This window comes from Sturnira hondurensis, unplaced genomic scaffold, assembly GCF_014824575.4.
Source record: "Sturnira hondurensis isolate 20B ecotype Veracruz unplaced genomic scaffold, ASM1482457v3 Scaffold0005329, whole genome shotgun sequence".
Lineage (NCBI taxonomy): Eukaryota > Metazoa > Chordata > Mammalia > Chiroptera > Phyllostomidae > Sturnira > Sturnira hondurensis.
Genome location: NW_028077960.1, coordinates 9,877,939 through 9,898,520, shown reverse-complemented (window position 1 = coordinate 9,898,520; position 20,582 = coordinate 9,877,939). Strand labels below are relative to the sequence as shown.

Sequence of the window (20,582 nt, the reverse complement as noted above, 5' to 3'; positions counted from 1 at the left end):
CTGTAGGGTCTGTTGGATATGGTGAGTGAAGGTGACAGGAATGAGAATGGTATTTGGAAAGTGCTTACCATATACCTGCAAACCCATTATCATTGTATGGTGTCCTTCCAGTTGAGGACAACATGGATAATTTACTGGAGGTACCTGCAGTGATCACCATCTTTCTACACTGAGATGTAAAGAATAAAACTTCATGTAGACACTTCAGAATGGTACCATCATGACTGCAGAAAGTCTATTTGTGCCCTGGCTGGCATAGCTCAGTGGATTGAGCGCGGGCCTGCGAACCAGACGATCGCGGTTCGATTCCCAGTCAGGGCACATGCCTGGGTTGCAAACCGGTTCCTTGCAGGCTAACTACCAGCAGGGGATGCACAAAAAGGCAACCATACATTGATGTTTCTCTCCCTCTCTCCTTCCCCTCTAAAGATAAATAAATAAATAAAATCTTAAAAAAAAAAAAAGAAAGTCTATTTGTTTCTCCTCTAAGATTAGAAAATGAAAGGAGATGGGTAGAGAAATGGAATACGGTTTAAAAGCACTGATATTTTCAGTACTCTCCAGATCTTTCCTCTTGCTCCTCGATTATCTTGTTGATTGGGCACAAACTTTTGATTATATAAATATGTACCAGATTGTTTTGTCTATTATGTAAATGATGTTCATTTTAACACTGTGAGTTTTCTCTGCTAGAATTATGTCATGTTAAGTTTAGGTGAAACAAATTCTAAAAATATTCAATTATATTCATTTCCAATTATGATCTAAGGGAAAAAAATAAGTACAGGGTGAATTGTAACATGATAAAATTATTTTGGAAAGCATCCAATTTACAATTTTATGTGCTTTATTTGGGATCTTAACTTATGTTTACAATTCAAATTTCACGTTTACTTAGCATAATATGATAAACGTCAATGACTGTGTCTTCTGTACAATCATGTATTTGATTACAATGGACAAATGCACTGATATCTCATTCTATGCACACATTACGAGGGCAGGAGACCTAGGTTTTAGACACATATACACTAGAGGAACGAAAATAATTCAGTTCCACTAGACAAATATGGAGAACAGAGAGAGTATTAGAAAAACAGAAAGTGACATACAAAATTTCAAAGCTGAAGATGTTTTATTTTTTTTTAAGATTTTATTTATTTATTTATCTTTAGAGGGGAAGGAGAGGGAGAGAAAGGAGAAGGAGAGGGAGAGAAACATCAATGTATGGTTGCCTTTTGTGCATCCCCTGCTGGGAGTTGGCCTGCAGGGAACCAGCCTGCAACCCAGGCATGTGCCCTGACTGGGAATCGAACCCTGATCCTCTGGTTCGCAGGCCTGCGCTAAATCCACTGAGCTACACCAGCCAGGGCTCAAAGCTGAAGATATTTTAAAAGATGCCTAATAGATAATGTTGAATAAAGCAGCAGTGTCTACTTATTATTATTCTTGTAGTTGGCTCATGCAAGCAGCTGAAGAAAAATAGTTCTCCTGTATATATGGCATGTGGAAATAAGTCTTCAAAACCAAATATCCCCTGTGCCACCTTGCTGATCAGTGTCTAAAACCAGATTGAGCCCACTTATCCTATCATGTCCTTGGACTCTACAGTTAAGAACTATGGTGTATTTTTACATTCCTTCCCATTGCAAACAAATGTTTAAATCTTCTACAGAATTTGACAGTGCAAACTGAAAACTGACACTGGAGTAGACATTCCAGCCCATTCTGCCAGTAATCAGGTATGTGATTTACTTAAGTCATTTAACCTCTCAACCTACAAAGTCATTATCTATAAAATATCTTCTCTGGAAGTAATGGTAAAATAAAATAATGTGCTTGAAGGAGTTTTAAAAATTATAAAACTCCATTGCTGTAATTACAATCCCTCTAACAGATCTCACATTCCCCCAATAAAAATTAAAAAAAAACCCATTTATTCCTTTTTGCAATAACATCTGTTATTTTAAAAATATCTAAGGTCTTATTAAAAATTTATCCATTTATTTCTCCATAAGCACATATTAATTTTCACCATTAAGTCTTATTCAGAAAATTAAACTAATATCCCTCATTTTCTATTTTTAACCTAATAACATACCTATAAACATTTTACCATTCCCAAGTCATATATAAAACTTCCAAGTAAATATCTCAGGTTAACATTGTTTAATCACACAATATAATTTATTGTAACATTAAATTAATAAATAAAATAGTATAGTATAGCACTTAAGTAATCTTATAGATCAGCTCACATTACCCACATAAAGCAAGTTGGCACGACAATGATTTTATTTAACTTACAAATAAGATTTTTCTCTTCTCTGGAATAAGCATTGGGCAAAAACATACTACAAAAATGTTCAATTAAATGACTAAGTATCCTTTATTAAAGAGGGTATTTTTACTTCATTTTATACTCCTGCCTGTTTGTCAAATATTAACTGACCATAAAGACTTGGGTTTATTTCTGGGCTCTCCATTCTGTTCCATTGATCCATGTGTCTGTTCTTATGCTAGTGCCATACTCTTTTGATTACAGTGGCCTTGTAGTATAGTTTGATATCAGGTATTGTGATCCCTCGTACTTTGTTCCTCTTTCTAAAAAATGCTGAGGCTATTCAGGGTTGTTTATGGTTCCATATATGTTTTTGGAATGTTTGTTCTATATCTGTGAGATGTGTCATTGGTATTTTGACAGGGACTGCATTGAATTGATGGATTGCTTTGGGCGGTATGCACATTTTGATGATGTTGATTCTTCCAATCCATGAACATGGCATTGCTTCTATTTATTTCTCTTCCTTAATTTCTTTCTTCAGAGTTGTGTAGTTTTCTGAGTCTTTTACCTCTTTGGTTAAGTTTATTCCTAGGTAATTTATTTTTCTTGTTGCTATGGTAGATGTGATTTCTTTCCTAGTTTCTGTTTCTGATATTTAATTGTTGGTATAAAAATATCTTCAATTTCTGAATATTGACTCTGTATCTTGCTGTAGTGCCAAATTCACTGCACAGGTACATGCCCAAAAATGAAACTAGACCACCAACTTACATCATACACCAAATAAACTCAAGATGGATAAAAGACTTAAATATAAGTCCTGATACCATAAACGTCCTACATGAAAACATAGGCAGTAAAATGTGAGATATCCCAGGCAGCAATATCTTCACCAATATATCCCCTAGGGCAAAGGATATAAAGGAAAGAATAAACAAATGGGACTGCATCAAATTCAAAAGCTTCTACACGGCTAAAGAAAACATGAACAAAATGAAAAGGGAACGAACTGTATGGTAAAACACACTCGCCAATGATACCTCAGACAAGCGTTTGATCTCCAAAATTTATAAAGAATTCATATGACTCAGCACCAGGTGAAAGAATGCACAGTATCACTAGCCACTAAAAAGATGCAAATTAAAACCACAATAATATACCACTTTACACCAGTCAGAATAGTCATCATAAACAAATCAACGAACAACAAGTACTGGTGAGGTTATGGAGAAAAGGGAACCCTAGTTCACTGTTGGTGGGAANACTGCACAGGTACATGCACAAAAATGAAACTAGACCACCAACTTACATCATACACCAAAGAAACTCAAGATGGATAAAAGACTTAAATATAAGTCCTGATATCATAAACGTCCTACATGAGAACATAGGCAGTAAAATGTGAGATATCCCATGCAGCAATATCTTCACCAATATATCCCCTAGGGCAAGGGATATAAAGGAAAGAATAAACAAATGGGACTGCATCAAATTCAAAAGCTTCTACACAGCTAAAGAAAACATGAACAAAATGAAAAGGGAACGAACTGTATGGTAAAACACACTGGCCAATGATACCTCAGACAAGCGTTTGATCTCCAAGATTTATAAAGAATTCATATGACTCAGCACCAGGTGAAAGAATGCACAGTATCACTAGCCACTAAAAAGATGCAAATTAAAACCACAATAATATACCACTTTACACCAGTCAGAATAGTCATCATAAACAAATCAACAGAGAGAGTATTAGAAAACAACAAGTACTGGTGAGGTTATGGAGAAAAGGGAACCCTAGTTCACTGTTGGTGGGAATGCAGAGTGGTGCAGCCACTATGGAAAAGAGTATGGAATTTCCTTGAAAGAATTAGATGAAATTTCCTCTTGATCTAGTGCTCCCACAGCTGGGATTATACCCTAAGAATTCTGAAACGCTGATTCAAAATAACCTCTGCACCCCAGTGTTCATAGCAGTGCAATTTACAATAGCTAAATACTGGGAAACAGCCTAAGTGCCCATCAGTAAATGAATGGATCAAAACTCTGTGGTACATTTACACAGTGAAATACTACACAGCAGAAAGAAAGGAGCTCCTACCCTTCCCCTTCATGACAGCATGGATGGACCTGGAGAGTGTTATGGTAAGTAAAAGAAGCCAGTCAGTGAAAAATAATATCATATGATCTCACCTATAAGTGGAATCTAACAACAAAACAAACAGACTAGCAAAATAGAACCAGAGACGCGGAGATAAGGAACAAACTGACAGTGAGCAGAGGGGGCGGGGGAGAGGGGAAGGGTCATCAAGCAGCATGTATAAAGGACCCAGGTAATGAACTGACTGACGGAGGGGGGTGTGGGCAGGGCAGGGGAGAGCAAGTGGGGGAAAACTGGGACAACTGGGATAGAACAATTTAAAAAGAAGGTCAAAAAAAGATGTTACACAAACAAAACATACTCCTTGTACTAAGAAAAATAAATAAATAAAATTATTAAATATCCTAAAATGTTGGTTATTTTAATATGCTTCATCTTTTCTGAAGGTCACTATTATGAAAAATAAACAAACACACAGTTGATTCAATGTGATCACTCTTTACACATGTGTCATATAACTCAGATTACCTAAATCTTTTTTACCTCCTTTGGCAACTATGGAATGGTTTAAAATATTAACTGATCTCTTTGGCCCTCTAATTCCCTATCTTTAATATTGAATCAATACATACTTTTTATAAGGTATGTGCATATGAGCAAACATTTTAAGTTTTATTGACAATGAAAGCTTGAAGAAAAAATACCTGACTTATGTTGACTAGAACATCAGAATTTTTTTTGCTAAGATCAATATAATACAATAAGTGCTAATTGTATAACATTAAATTCTATTTTTTCCTGCTAATATATTCAACTTTCCCTGTGGGATATACTTGCTGAAAACTTTGAGGTGTGGGTAGAATTATGAACGCAGTCTCCTAGGGAAGAGGACAGCAGTAGTAAGAGGGAATCCACTCTTCGGCTAAGCCACAGAGGGAACATCCTATGACTTACTTCTCTGGCCACAGCTGTGCGTTTTCTGTTTTCAATTTTCACTCTAGCAATTTTGAGTCTGCCTCTTGTCACCTGTATACAGCATGCAACTTCTGGACCTCTGAGCCTTTAATAATGCTGGTGTTTCTGCCCCTTACACCTTTCCCAAACAATTAAGCCCCGGACATCTTTCCGAACCTAGCTTAGACACCACCTTAAGGAAGATTTCTGATTTGCACCTTCTATTAGGGAAGGCTGAATCTTCCTCCATTAATGTTTTGCATTTATTATCAAGCCACTGTAGAATTTTACCCTTTTCTGATTAGCAAGAAAATGAATAATGATTACTTCTGACTACCCAGCCAGATTGCAAATCCTTAAGCATAGGCAAACCTTGATAACATTTGTATGTTTAAGTGCTAGTCCAATTCCTGACGTGTAGATGCTCAATACTTACTTTTTGAGCTAATCTGAATAAATAGCTTAGAAATAATCAGGTAAGTTTTGCGATGTTCTTAGAAAGTAATTTAAATTAGATATAATTAGATATGATTTATGTAAAAACAATATAATTAGATATAAGAATAATATAAATTTCTAGCACATTAAAGTTGAATGTATTTACTCCAAGGTAGAATATTCACCTATCTGGATGAAATAAGGTAGAATTCAACTTTCTGACACATTCAGATTAACAAATCAACTTTGTTTTTCAAATTTGCATATCATGAGGCGAATTACCTCAATTCAAAATTACATCTTAATCCAGCTTTGCTGCCTACAGTACTTGGAATAGTAGGTGGGCATGAGTATTAGGAATACTTCCTATGACTTTAAAATAATTCCAAATTACAATTTTCTAGTCATTCAATATAAAGAATTGCATAGAAATATCTTCACTTAATTCAATGCTTAGAATGTATCTGCCTTTTGTTTACCAACTAATTAATTACTGTGTTAATTAACCTTGGTGTTTTGAAATGAAATTATCTCATTATAATTACATAAATGTAAGTCGTGGATATATGAATTAATTTGATCAGATTTCTTACTTATATCTGTTTACACTGAAGAATGGGGTTTTATTTTATTAATTTATAATTCATACTGTTTACTTCCAGAGAGTGTTGGAATTGGGGATTGTAAGAGTACTTTGGAGTATAAAGGTAGTAGATCATTTTTTAGCATCAAAGGGAAAAAAAGAAATTTGGAGCTAGACAAAGGAAATCAGAAAGGAAACAGAAAAATGCCAAATGGCTTTCAGGCAAAACAAAACAAAAACTAACAAACAAAAACTAACAATTACTTTCCACATTACATAAACTTAAAATTATGACCTCAAATAACATTATTTTTAATATGGCTCTTGAACTCTGTGGTCTTAAAAATGTACATACCAATCATTATATTATTTATGTCTATAAGGGCAAATGTTCTAAATTTTAAAAATGCCTTATAAATAAACTTTTACTAAGTAACTTAATGCATCTGTGTTCTGCTTTTATGTTGAGAAGCCACAAGTTTAGTTGTGTAGGTCTACTGAACTTAAAAATTATTTCTTCCACATAGAATATTTCAAAAAAAGAGTTAAAAAACACTGTTATTGTGAGTCCAAGAGATTAGCTTTTCACAATATCCACTAGCTACAAATGTAGGGTCCATTAATGTATTTTTTTAAAAATTTCTTTAATGTCACGGTGACAAGAATTGTCAGTTTAAAAATGTGTGATATTTGAAATGAGTTGCCTCTCTGATATATGCAGTAGTGTTTAACCATTATAACCACCTACATTTTGAACCCCAAAGAAAAGTAAAGAACATCAATAAGCATATGACTAAAAATGAGTTCTATTAAAAGAGCAAGAAAAAAATCAACGTAAACATAGATAATAGCACTTACTGGTTTTAATGATGAAAATTTATCCCTAGACTAAATGACAAATATAATTTTCTACTTCATTAATAATATATCTATATATCATTTAAAAGTACAAAAAATAAAATAACACACTTTTACTCAGTTTTTTTCTTTGCCACATCACTTAAGTTCAGTCTTCATCAGCAATGAATACCATAATGCCAAGGTGTTCAGCTAGGTATATGTCATTTTCATGAGTACTCTCCTGAATTATGGCATAATCATTATCTTTTTATTATTTTTATGTTTGTTATCTTTTTAACATTAAGACATTGATGTTTTTCTTTAATCTCCATGTAGATATGACTGTGTAAAATTAATAGTGTATATGATAAGGTCAGAGGAAAAACACAGAAGTGAAATAGTGAAAAATCAAAGATCGGTATAAAGGATAGAGATTCATTAAAATATCTCCTGAAGCCCTGGCTGGTGTGGCTCATTGGATTGAGCGCGAGCCTGCGAACCACACAATCGCGGTTCGATTCCCAGTCAGGGCACATGCCTGGGTTGCAGGCCAGTTCCCAGCAGGGAACTCATGAGAGGCAACCATGCATTGATATTTCTCTCCTTCTCTCCTTCCCTTCCCCTCTAAAAATAAATAAATAAAATTTAAAAAAATATCTCCTGAAAATCTGTTCTCTATAAACTGAATATGGCTGTTTTTGAGAACAGAGAATTACATCAAATAAATTGATTTGTCATTGAAAACAGTGTACTGAATCCACCTTCATGATGCAAGTGGTAAATCAGTTTAAACATAACTTCAGAGCTTGCATTCTCAGGGTGCATATTGCCCATTGATTTAATGTATCATTTAATCATTGTATATATTTGTCTAAAATATCAATTTAGTGGCTATTACTAAACAGACTATAGCACAAAGTACAAAGATAAATCAATCATAACTTACCTATAAAAAGCTCTAATAAACTTGCTGTTTCTAGGTTAGAAAAATATTATTCTGGGCTCAAACAAACACATGACCAAAAAATACAGGATGTGCAGTTGGAGGATGACAAAAAAATTAAATCAAATCATGCAAAAAAAACCCCATTAACTATAGTGTTTAGTATAAAGTGAGTTCTCCACAAATGAAGGTTTTTATTGCTACTGGTGGTGGTGGTGTCATTGTTAACTTGGGTTTAAGATAGGAGATCATATTTCAGTGGGGAGGCCCAATACAGACAGATATCCTGAAGGAGATGGCATGCACTTTTGCAGGTGAAAGTGCAATATATATCAAATGGGACTAAAAAAGGAATAGGTGGAAGCATGAAAACTGAGTTGTCCACCATGGCTGCAATGGAGAATAGAAAAGAAATAGCTCAGAAGGCTTGAGGCAGATATGTGGGGCCTAAAATCCCAGGCTAATGGGTTTGGAATTAATTTATGAGTCAGTGAGAAACACAGAACTCCAGACACTGAAATGACAAAAACTGAAGGCAGGATTAAAGACAGGGAAGGCAAGAGGAGGGGCACCTGAAGTAGGAGAGCATTATGCTAAGTGAAATAAGCCAGATGGTGAAAGACAAATATCATATGATTTCACCTATAAGAGGAATCTAATCAACAAATCAAGCAAGCAAGCAACATAGAACCAGAGACATGGAAATAAGGAACAAACTGACAGTAACCAGAGGGGAGAGGGAGGGGAATAAGGGAGAAAGAAGGGGAAGGGTCATCAAGGAAGAGGTATAAAGGACCCAGGGACAAAGCCAGTGTTGAGGAGGAGGATTGAATGTGGGAGGTGGGGGTGGGTAGGGCAGGGGAGAGTAATGGGGGGAAATGGGGACAACTGTAATTGAACAACAATAAAAAAAGAATGTAACATGCATTTTAGAGATGAGGAATCTGAGAAAGATAATGATAAAATTAGGGGAAAAGAACTGAAAAAAATGCAGAATTACAGAAATCTGAGGAGTCAAGAGAGGAGTCTCCTAGACAACAGGTGGTAATAGTAAAGCATTAAATGGCCCTGATTGTTTATTTGGTGGAAACACAGCAGTGCTAGCAGGCTGCTGGCAGAAGTCCATTTAAAAATCTATAATTTTATTACTTTCCTTATAAATTTAAATTATCTGCTAAGCAAGAGGTACAGGGAAAATAGACTGAAAACTGCTTTAGCTCCATCACTCAATTGCTGCATTGTAACTCAGTTAAAAATTTGCTATCTCTGGTTTTCAAATTCCTAGTCCCCGCCCCCCCGACCCCCCACCTCCGGCCAAAAGCAATTGGTTTATTTGTTCTGCAAAGGATTGCTCTGAAGAAAATTAGTCTTTTATAAAAATGAAATCAAAACTATATTATACTATTAATAATACCTAAAATACTATTTTTTAAATAACATGTAGTCCATCATTGTATGACATCCTGAATTCTGACTGATAGATTTTCAAGGTTTACATTGCACACTAGATAAGTTAATTTCTCCATCACTCAAGCTTTAATCTTTACATTTCGCCTGTATAGTGAACATAAATTTATCATTTTATATGACAATTCTAAAATTAAATTAGAAAATAAATGCACTGGAGAAGCTGTGATTATATGTATTTTAATGACTCACCCTGAATATCTTTTAAAATTTCAGTTGGGCAAAGAAGAGCCTGAAACTCATTATTACCCTGTTAATTTGGAGTCTGCAATGACACAACTTGGATGGAAGTTTTTTTTAAATATTTTTTTATTTAAAGGATGGGGCTTTTGAACTGTGAAAATGTCTTGCCAAAAAAATTCAGATGAGTAGAGCTAATATCCATACTTTCAAAATGAGCTTTAATCAAAATTAAGTTTTTGTAAATATATATTTCTAATTTAAAAATTAAAGAAATAATAGGAAGAATATAAATTTCTGGTGTTTTTGTTAATATACCTAGAATATATCCAAAATTAATAGGAAATTAGTAAAATTTTACATGACTCACAGGCAAATGCTTCTAAAACTTTTGTTTAAAATATTTTTATATTCTGCCCTGGCTGGTGTGACTCAGTGGATTAAGCATGGGCCTGGGAAGCAAAGGGTTTTGCTGGTTCAATTCCTAGTCAGGGCACATGCCTGGGTTGCAGGCCAAGTCCCCAGTAGGGGGTGTGTGAGAGGCAACCACACACTGATGTTTTTGTCCCTCCCTATTTCCCTCCCTTCTCCCTCTCTAAAAATAAATAAATAAGATCTTTAAAAAATAAAATAAAATATTTTCATATTTTTATTCTTAATTGTTTATAGTATTTTCTTCCACATTCTATCTTTTTAAAAATGGTTTCATCTTGCAAAGTACTGTATTTTAGGTATAAATGCATTTCTTGTTCAGAAAAAAAATAGAAGATATCACAGATATTTATGTCTCTATTTCCCCTGGTTTTCATCTGTGTTTCTCTAGTCTGATTCACTTTTATCAAGGTACTTTATCCTTGAAATTGACTTTTCAAGCTTATCAAAGGAAAACATTTTCCTGACTTCATTCTCTCTTGCTGCCAATGGAGACAAGTTTTATTTTAGATCCAGCTAGAGAAACCTAGTTCCATTAAAGACCTCCCCACAGAGGATCAAAAAGAGTCACTAATCAGTATTTTAAATCAAGTAAGAAAAATATATAATAAGATGTAAAATACACACTAATTCTATACTATGTCCAGCTGCAACAGAAAGTGAGCTGAACGGAATAGAGAAGCATGACATTCTCGGGATTGAATGAAACCTGAAAGTCCAAGTGCAAATGTGAACATCTTTATATATATATACATATATATATATATATAACATGATTTTATATTTATGATTATATATGACTTTCAACACAAGGCAAAAATGAAAAGACAAGAAAATATTCACATGATTTCTTTAGGAAATAGTTTTAGAACTCCATATAAAGCTGAAAAATATGACTATTTTATGAAAAGCTTATTTTGTTTTCATTTATTAGAGATAAGCCCTGCCTTCCTGTTTTGGTATATGGGGAATATAGTCTCTCAAACTTTAAGGGAAATATTATACATAAATGGATTGGTGCTACCATCCTGTGTTCACTTAGATTTGAATATTGCTTTTACTGACCTTTAAAAGATACTGCACCAAATAGAACCTACATGATGTCAAGCTGTTAAAGAGGACTTGGAAGTCCTCTTCCAAGCAAAATGATGACATTTGCCTTGGTATTACCCTTTTTGGTCACTGTGTTGAATTTCAGACTCAAACCTGTGTTATTTATTGCTCTTTGTTCTTTTCCCAGGGTACTCGCCTGCTTTATCTTTGGTTTGGGCTCCTGCAGACGTGGTCATACATACAACAATATGGCGGGCAAACACACACCAGTGCACACAGGAGCACATGTGCATACACCACACAAAGAAGGAGAGTTAAAAACCAAAAGTCCTGTTTGAAGATCAGATTTACTATAGTTCGTGGAAATGTCTTAATTTTGTGCTAGACAAATTGGCTTTGTTTCCTTTTTTGATTCTATTTATTCATCTTTGGGGGGGGGCGAAGGAGAGAGGGAGAGAAACATCAATGTATGGTTGCCTCTCATGTGTTCCCTGCTGGGAACTGACCTGCAACCCAGGCATGTGCCCTGACTGGGAATCAAACCACAATCCCTTGGTTCGAAGGCCCGCTCTCAATCCACTGAGCTACACCAGCCAGGGACTGTTTCCCTTTTTAAAGAAACACCTTTACTAGTCCTTTGTATTGTGACAGGAGATCCGAATAGGAGAGAATTACCATGAAAAGAACTAAATGACTACACATAATAAGTAAGATGTATATGAGTTTTGCCCTCTCTTAGTGACTCAGAATTTAGAAGTGAGGATCTGGCCTAGATGGAAATTAAGGTAAGACCTCCCAGAGAGAGACTGCTTACAGAGAAATGCTAATTATGACTCTCTGGGGACCCTGATAATTCACTTTAGGAATTTCCTCTTATCTATCACCACCCCCAGCACCTGGAAAACTTCAGTAGTTGGTTGTGTCTCTCTACCTTACATTAACACTGCTTTGGGGGACATTATAAGAAGATATTGTATCTGATAAACAAAATTATGTAAGTGGAACATTATAATCTGCCAAGGGAGGAATTATGGTGAAGTAGATATTGGGAACACAAAAGGAATTCACAGGAAAATTCAGGTTCCCTAAAATCTCAGAAATAGTAGGAAGGCAGGTTAGGAAACTTCCCATAGTTAATTGTAGGGCTCATGCCATTTTGTCAAGAAGTTTAAAGTGACAGAATCAAAATAAAGTGAGAGGATTGAGAGAAATCATTTTACATATATATATACATATCATATGTGAAAATATATACCAAACACATAAGGCCCTCAGAGCAAAATATAATTTGCTACCATCACCCATTCTTCTGTGTGTACAGGTTGGCTGTTATTCACTTTTATTAGAAGGTTTTGTCTGCTTCACCTTTATATGTCTTACCTGGAATCCAAACTACCTTTTCTCTTTATTTAAATTTCTTTTACTATAGCACAAAAATCAGTAGGTGATTAGTAATATATGAATGGATTACTTAAAGATTTTTCATTTAAAGTGAAAACAAAAAAAGAGATAGTTTCATTACAGTACAAAAGAGTAAAGCATTCAGCAATAAATGATACATAACTAAACCAAAAATCAAAACAATGCCAATGTTTTGAGTTTATAATGTAGAAAAACAGTCATTTTTTGGACCAAATTAGAAGAAATATGAAACTGTACAAACAATCATATTGAGGCATAAAAATACATTAAAGTACCTGTTGTTTTGTAACTAGGCTTTATTTTTTCTGTTAGCTCACTGTTATGTTTTATTGTTCTTTTAACACTGTGTAAATGATGTGGAACAATTAACCTTTTACCTGAAAAAAAACTGAAGTCAAATTATTTTTTGCCTGGTTAAAGAAACGAAGTACTTCAGAAGACAACCATCACATCAAAACTGAATTTACATAGCATTACTATTACTAAAATGGAGGTTGTATGCATTTCTATTCCTATTGGTTTTAGCATATTCAAATGAATGAAAAACTTCTACTTGAATTTTAATGACAGAGGAATCCAAAATTTTCAGGACCCCACACTCAACATTAAAGCTGAAAATTCAAGGCACTGACTGACATTTTGAGATCAAGTGTCAGCAAAGAGAATGTGTATGCAGACTACCAAATGCTTTTCTTGCTTTTCTTCCTTTCCGTAAATCTCCCTACCTAACAGTGACATGAATAAACACATCAGTGTTAAGTAATTGTGTAGCTAAACTGCTTAAGATATAAAAATATTAAATATTGGAGACCAGAGCTGGGGCATGGGAATGGATATGATTTTTAAGATATGGTTTACTTAGTCATCAGTCTCAAAACCCCAGAATTATGGTCAGCCACAGTTGGAGAACAAGTACATTCCTCAGCACGAGATAGCCTGTGCTAATAATCTTCAGCAGTATGAAGAAAAAAAAGATCAAGAATTTCTCAGGTGGAATTCTAGAGAAAATCCATCTGAAGGTTTAAAAGAGACAAGCAACAAAGTATATTCCATCTTTGAACAAAGAGCAATGGATCCAAATTATAATCTCCTACAAGTGTGTGTGTGTGTGTGTGTGTGTGTGTGTGTGTAGGGGGGGTGGAGAAAGGAAAAGAAAAAGAAAAGAAAGGAAGAAAGAGAGAATTACTAAAGATAACGTTCTTCAAAAATTGCGTTAGGATGATAATCACATTTTCCCCAGACTACTGTAGGCCCACTAACACACCTATTGCAGGATTGTCACATAATATATTAAATGTGACTTTGGGTGTTGCCCAAGGTCAAAATGGCCATTTCAATTTAAATATTTTCAAATCTAGCAAATACTAATGTGTATGCTAAATAAATGAGTTTTTCTTACTCGAATGACCTGATATATTTAAAATTCTGGAAGCAGAATTTTAACATACTGCTCTGAGAATAAAAAGAGAAATTTTTCTAAAGAGGTACTTGCTAAAATAAGAAATCTAATTTTCAAATTAAGCAATTAAGATGAAATGATTTTTGAGAAGAAGTACTAATTTCCCAGCTACCATACCCTTCCATTGCTTTGTAAAATTTATCTTCTTTACAGATTATATGCAAAAGATATCTACATAAAAATAGACATATGGAAAAAATAGAATAATTTAAGTTGTTTTATCAATTATTGTGATACTGTTTTCCAGGAAGGAACCAGACAGCAGTGTCCTTAATAAGATAGCAGATTTATAGTCTTAAAAAATAAGTAATTGCAAAATAACACATTTGTATGCATGATATTTGGACTAGTATATGGAACCAGTATTGTACCTAGTGATCTTTGCTATTTTAACTGAATTTAATCACACCCCCAAACAAAGGGGAAGCTTCAGATAAAATGAAACAAGACCTTCAATAAACTTTTAAAATTTAAATTTGTCAATTGACATTATCTATACTAACAATGCCTTTCCATTAAATTTTAAATGTATTGTAATTCCCTTAGGTGAAACAACATACATAATATCTATAACATTTATAAACATCAATAGCAATGATTTGCTTTTCTTGTTTTCAAGTTATCTTTTATTTTTTACACTTGTCTTTAACTTAGGACATTTGGGTTATTTTAGCATTGGAAACTTCCTACAACAAAATGTTATCATCCATGTATATTCCATTTAATTCAAGTAAATAGCCATTAGGTGATTCCTTAAATAGTTACTATAATATGTGTTCTCTGTGATATGTGCATTGAATACAAACCAGACACTTTTGTTGTCAAAACAAAACAATTTCAAACTCGAAGATTACTTAGAGATTATCCTATTAAATTCTGTATTTGCATAAGAAAATGCAGTAAAGACAGAAACAGATCACACCATTAAAAATAGCATTGCTAGAATTAGAACCCAGTGCCAGAATTAGGATCTAGCCTACAATTCATGTCCCCCAGTTCAGAGTGCATCCAAGTTCACAATAAAGATAAAATCGGTGTGTGTAATATTACAACCTCATTCACAAAATTGCATAATGAACAGTTTGCCTTGATCATGAATGGTTCACCTTGATCTGGGAGGAAGGCGGAAGATCTGTGTGCCAAGTTAATGTGCATCACAGTGAATGAGCAGCCACATAGAGGTTTCTGAATAAAGGGGAATTAGTCAATGCTTACATTCACGCCTTTGCAGAGAGAAAATTTACCCAAGCCAAGGACATCATGTCCTAGTGGCGTTCATTCTTGAGTGAGAAGCAGAGAGTAATTGTTTTAGGTGGATTGGGAAGGACTGTAAAACACTAATATAAAGCAAATGTAGAGAAAGTTGACCTGAGAAAGTTTAAGCTTCTAGAACCCACTACACTTTCTTGCCCTTAACAGTTATACAGGATTTTCTGTCATTAGCAGTTGAAAGTGTTCTAGCTCACAATGAAATGTTCATCTATTAGCAATAATCGTGCCTCAGATAAACCTCATTGGCTCCAATACTGCCACTGTGCAAAGCTGGAATGTTAGTCTTTGTTCACCATTGTTGACCAATGTTCACCATTGTTCTGAGGGGAAGGAAAGATCATAAATAGGGAAAAGTAGTAGGAATTCTTGACAGTCGAACTAGAGAGGTAGGAATGATTTCTGAGGCGATTTNCTTGCCCTTAACAGTTAAACAGGATTTTCTGTCATTAGCAGTTGAAAGTGTTCTGGCTCACAATGAAATGTTCATCTATTAGCAATAATCATGCCTCGGATAAACCTCATTGGCTATGATACTGCCACTGTGCAAAGCTGGAATGTTAGTCTTTGTTCACCATTGTTGACCAATGTTCACCATTGTTCTGAGGGGAAGGAAAGATCATAAATAGGGAAAAGTAGTAGGAATTCTTGACAGTGGAACTAGAGAGGTAGGAATGATTTCTGAGGCGATTTGGAGAATTAATAGCTAATAATAAGGAAAGTTCTATCTATGAGTCAAATATTGGGCTGAACACTTTCAGACATCATCTAATTTAATCCTCAGGAAAATCTATGATACAATGGATGAAAATAAATCTCCATCATGACACATACTAAAAATAAATATTGAGAGAAATTATGGTTAAAGTAGCAAAGCTGGAATTTAAACCAGGTCTCTAATTTTAGGATCCAATATTCTAATTTTGTAATTTTTTAAGTACTGTTAACATACAATATTAAATTAGTTTCAAGTGTACAGCCCAGTGATTGCACATCACAAAACTCACTAAGGGACGATCTCAATCTATCTTGTACCCATCTGGCACAACACATAGTTATTTGATATCAGTGACTATATTCCCTATGGTGTACTTTACATCCCTACAACTACTCAGGAAGTACCATTTTGTCCTTTTTAATCTCTTAACCTTTTCACCCACTCTCCCCAACACACCTCCAATCTGGCAACCATCAAAATGTTCTCTGTATCTATGAGTTTGTATCTATTTCTGCTCTGCTTGCTCATTTATTTGGCTTTTCAGACTCAATGGTTGATAGGTACGTATTTATAGCCATTTATTGTTCATATTTTTACCTTTTATTCTTCTTCTTAAAGAAGATCTTTAACATTTCATACACTTCTTCTTACACTATCCTCATTTTTTTGTATTCTTTTTTGTTTTTGCTGTCTGATTGGTTTTATATTCCAAATCACTGATTCGATTCTTGGCTTCATCTTCTTTACACCATTGCATGTAAATTATTCATCTCAGTTAGTGTATCCCTTTCTGACTGGTTCTTTTTTATGGTTTCCATGTCTTTTATGCTGGTGAAGCTCTCCCTAAATTCATCTCCCCTTCTCCTAAGTTCATTGAGCATCTTTATAGCCAGTGTTTTGAACTCCGTATGTAGTAGATTGCTTGATTTAATTTTGTTTATTTCTTTTTCTGGAGTTTTGCTCTGTTCATTTGCAACATCTTTGTGTCCTCGTTTCAATAGCTTAACTGTGTTTGTTTCTATGTATTAGGTAAAGCTGCTACATCTCCTGGGTTTGGTAGTGTGGCCTAATGTAGTAGGTGTCCTGTAGGGTCTAGTGGCACAGCCTTCCTGTTCACCTGAACTGGGCACTCCAAGTACATTTTTAAGCCCCTTCACCCACCATGTGGGCTGTGTGCACTGTTCTGTTGTAGCTGAGCCTTGATTGCTATTGACATGTTAATGAGAGGGATTTACCTCAGGCCAACTTGCTACAAGACTGGCTGTGACCACCAAGGAGAATCAGCTATGCATGAACCAACAGCCCAGAGCAGGACTTACTTCTCCTGCTGAGAAGTAAGAGGTGGATGTCAACTGAGTTCACCTCTTGAGTGTGTAGCTTATAGAGGTGGATAGGTGGCACTTTCACATGGTCTGAAGCTGTCAGCCAAGTACACTGGCTCCGGGGCCTCCTGGGAGGTACAGGCCAAGTTCAGCCACTACTTGATTCTGCCCAGAGCTTCTTGGTGTGAGCTACAAAGTGATCTGCAGATGGCTACTGCTCGTGCTGAGCTTGGAGGTAGCGAGGAGAGGCCAAACTGTGAACCATGGTCAGCTGCCTATAGTTCTGGGCTTGGGGCCACTTTGAGAGAGATATGGGATATCTTGAGGCCAGATGCTTCCTGTTTAAGAGATTTGGGGAAAGTCTGAAGCTTGAGCTAAGACAGATCATTTAGCCCTGGCTGGCGTAGCTCAGTGGATTGAGCATGGACCTACAAAGCCAAAGGTTGTCAGTTTGATTTCCAGTCAGGGCATATACCTGGGTTGCAGGCCAGGTCCCCAGTAGGGGGTGCACAAGAGACAACCACACATTGACGTTTCTCTCCCTCTCTTTCTTCCTCCCTTCCCTTTTCTCTCTAAAATTAAATAAAATCTTGTAAAAAAAAGACTATGTATATGTAAAATTCACTGTAAAAAGAAAATTTCCTCCCTTGATTGTTTTATAATTACATCTGTTAAAATATAAAAAGCAATTACTACTTATGTTACATAAAAATCTTTCTAAAGGAAAACGTTTTTCTTTTATTCCTTGAGACACAATATTAAAGAACAGAATATACGCCTGTCTAATTTTCAAGAATATGATTTGGCTTCTTTCTCTTTGAAAATAGTTTGGAATTAATAAGAAAGAGTAATTTCCCATTTAAAGTAAGTCTAAGTGTGAAATCAAGGGAGAATTTTTTTAGTTTTTCAATGTATGGTCAGCTTATCTTGAAGTTTCCTTTTGAAAATCTTTGCTTTTACCCACTAGAATCATTAAGACTTTAAGGAAATACTCATTTGCCAGAAGTTGACAAGACAATTCAAAAAAGTGTAATGCAATAGCATGATACACAGTTACTCCCCCTAAAATCCAGATACAAAGCAAAAAGACTATTTATAAAGAAAGAATACATGCATAGCAGTGCACAGAAGATAAGTTTAAAAAAGCAAGATATACTGGAGATATACTTGGTTAACATGCATACACACAATGTAATTATTATAACCAAATGAAGAAAATGGTACAGCAAAAGAATTACTGAGGAAGTTGAACATGGTAGATGAAGAGAATGGATGCATTGAGAAGGTGACTAATACCTGGTTTTCCAGCTGCATGACAATCAGGCCTTTATTTAAAATTCTAGCCCTGCTCCCCCAGTTTATTGACAAGGTAAGACTGTCACCTATGATTTTACGCAAATTTTTGTATTAAAATGCTTCTGGATTGAGACAAACATTGATATTTGATAGGACACCCTATCTTTGAGCTTAGTGTAGTGATTCTTTTAATGTCAGAGATTCTGGAAGTTATACCTACATGTTTGTTACAAGAAACATTAGCTCCTGTGGGACAGAGGGTTTAGCCATAGTTCTCAGCCCCAAATTATGTAGATGTTGTCTCCTTATACGTAAGCCAACATCTAGACAGTGGTTTTAACCTGGGTTAATTTTGACCATCAGGGAACATTCGGCAGTGTCTGTAGGCAGTTTTTTTATTGTCATGACATGGGAGGAGGGTCATGCTACTGGCATTTTAAGATTAAAGACCAGTTAGCAGGACAGCCTCCCATCTACACACACACACACACACACACACACGTAATACTTTCATTGTGAGCAGAATGATTTTTTTGTTTGGAGTCTGTCCTATGCCTTAGGAATATCTACTAGCATTCCTGGCCTTCTGTGTACTGGATGCCAGAAGCATCCCTCCTCCCCCCACCATGACAATCCAAAATGTTTAAAAATTTTTCAAGTGCCTTCAGGGGCAGGGAGTGGGAAGAATGCTGTCAAACTGTGGTTCCTGTCCTATATCTGTTAATGAACTTGATGCCATACATGCCAATTGCAGATCCATGAGTTTGAATGTAGTTGCACTTAAGAAGACCTTCTAATTAAAGTTACAGAGGAGTTTACTACCAAGTTAAAATTTATTAACACACTATAATATAATAAAATCCAAAATAAAATAATGTTGGCCAAACCAAAATATAGGTGGCTGATATTAAATATAAAATACGATATTCAATCAAAAGTTAAAAATCAATGGGAATAAAATTGCTAATGATATGCTGGAATTCTGTATGAACAACTCTTGCAGGTAAATTAGACACTCTGGTAACTGTTTGTCACCAGCTGCAGAGATAGGAAGCCAGCCTTCCTTTCTCAGCAGTGGCCTTTGACTTCCCTCTTCCTACTTGGTTTTACCGTGCACTGGCTGAAGTTCCTGTAGGAATTCAATTTCTTACATTGTTATCTAACTTCTGAAGGTCTTACACACTTTTTTCCAACCAGAGATCCATGCCTTCTGCATATTTTCTATTTCCCTCTGCATAAAGTGTTCTATTAGTGGCATTTTAAGATAAATTGATAAAAATCACAGACCTGTTTATAAGATATATTATTGTAAACTATTATGTGTGGTTTATTTTGCTGGTTGATTATTATTGTTGCTTTTTTATTTTCAAGGGAGAAGAGCATAGTACTCAGAAAATGCTTAAATGCCATATTAAAGAAGAATACATTTATTTTTGGATGAGAGATATGTCCATTTTTAACTAAGAAAGATTTTAAAAGCACATAATTTTTATAGTTTTTCATGTTAATTTTTACTTTTATATATGTTTATGTTCACATATCTTAAAAAACATTTTTCCATAAAGTAAGAAAGGAAAGAGAAGAAAAGACCTTAGGAAAAGAAGCAACATAAATTTCTTCATTCAAAATACATTTAATTTAATCACATACTTAAAAGATTTAAGAGGGAAATCGTTTTAATATCATGGAAATGCTATAAGCATCCACTTGAATTTACTTCTGTACAACAGGAGTGGAGAGAAGTACTTAGATGACAACATCAATAAACACAAGATGTGACTGGGTTGTCAGTTCTTTTGATCATTCAGTTAAAACTCACTTGCC

The 20,582-nt window shown here is 35.0% G+C and overlaps 1 protein-coding gene, 1 non-coding gene and 1 pseudogene across 2 annotated transcripts in view; all 3 read right to left on the bottom strand.

The window, feature by feature from the left end:
- MDGA2 (MAM domain containing glycosylphosphatidylinositol anchor 2) overlaps window positions 1-20,582 on the bottom strand; it is an 847,781-nt gene that overhangs the window by 161,326 nt on the left and 665,873 nt on the right. The gene's annotated exons all lie outside the window — the stretch shown is intronic.
- On the bottom strand, window positions 15,549-15,697 carry LOC118987846 (uncharacterized; annotated as a pseudogene).
- Window positions 15,841-15,976, bottom strand: LOC118987844 (U4 spliceosomal RNA). Its single transcript, XR_005066650.1, has one exon. It is a non-coding gene; the product is annotated as a U4 spliceosomal RNA (small nuclear RNA).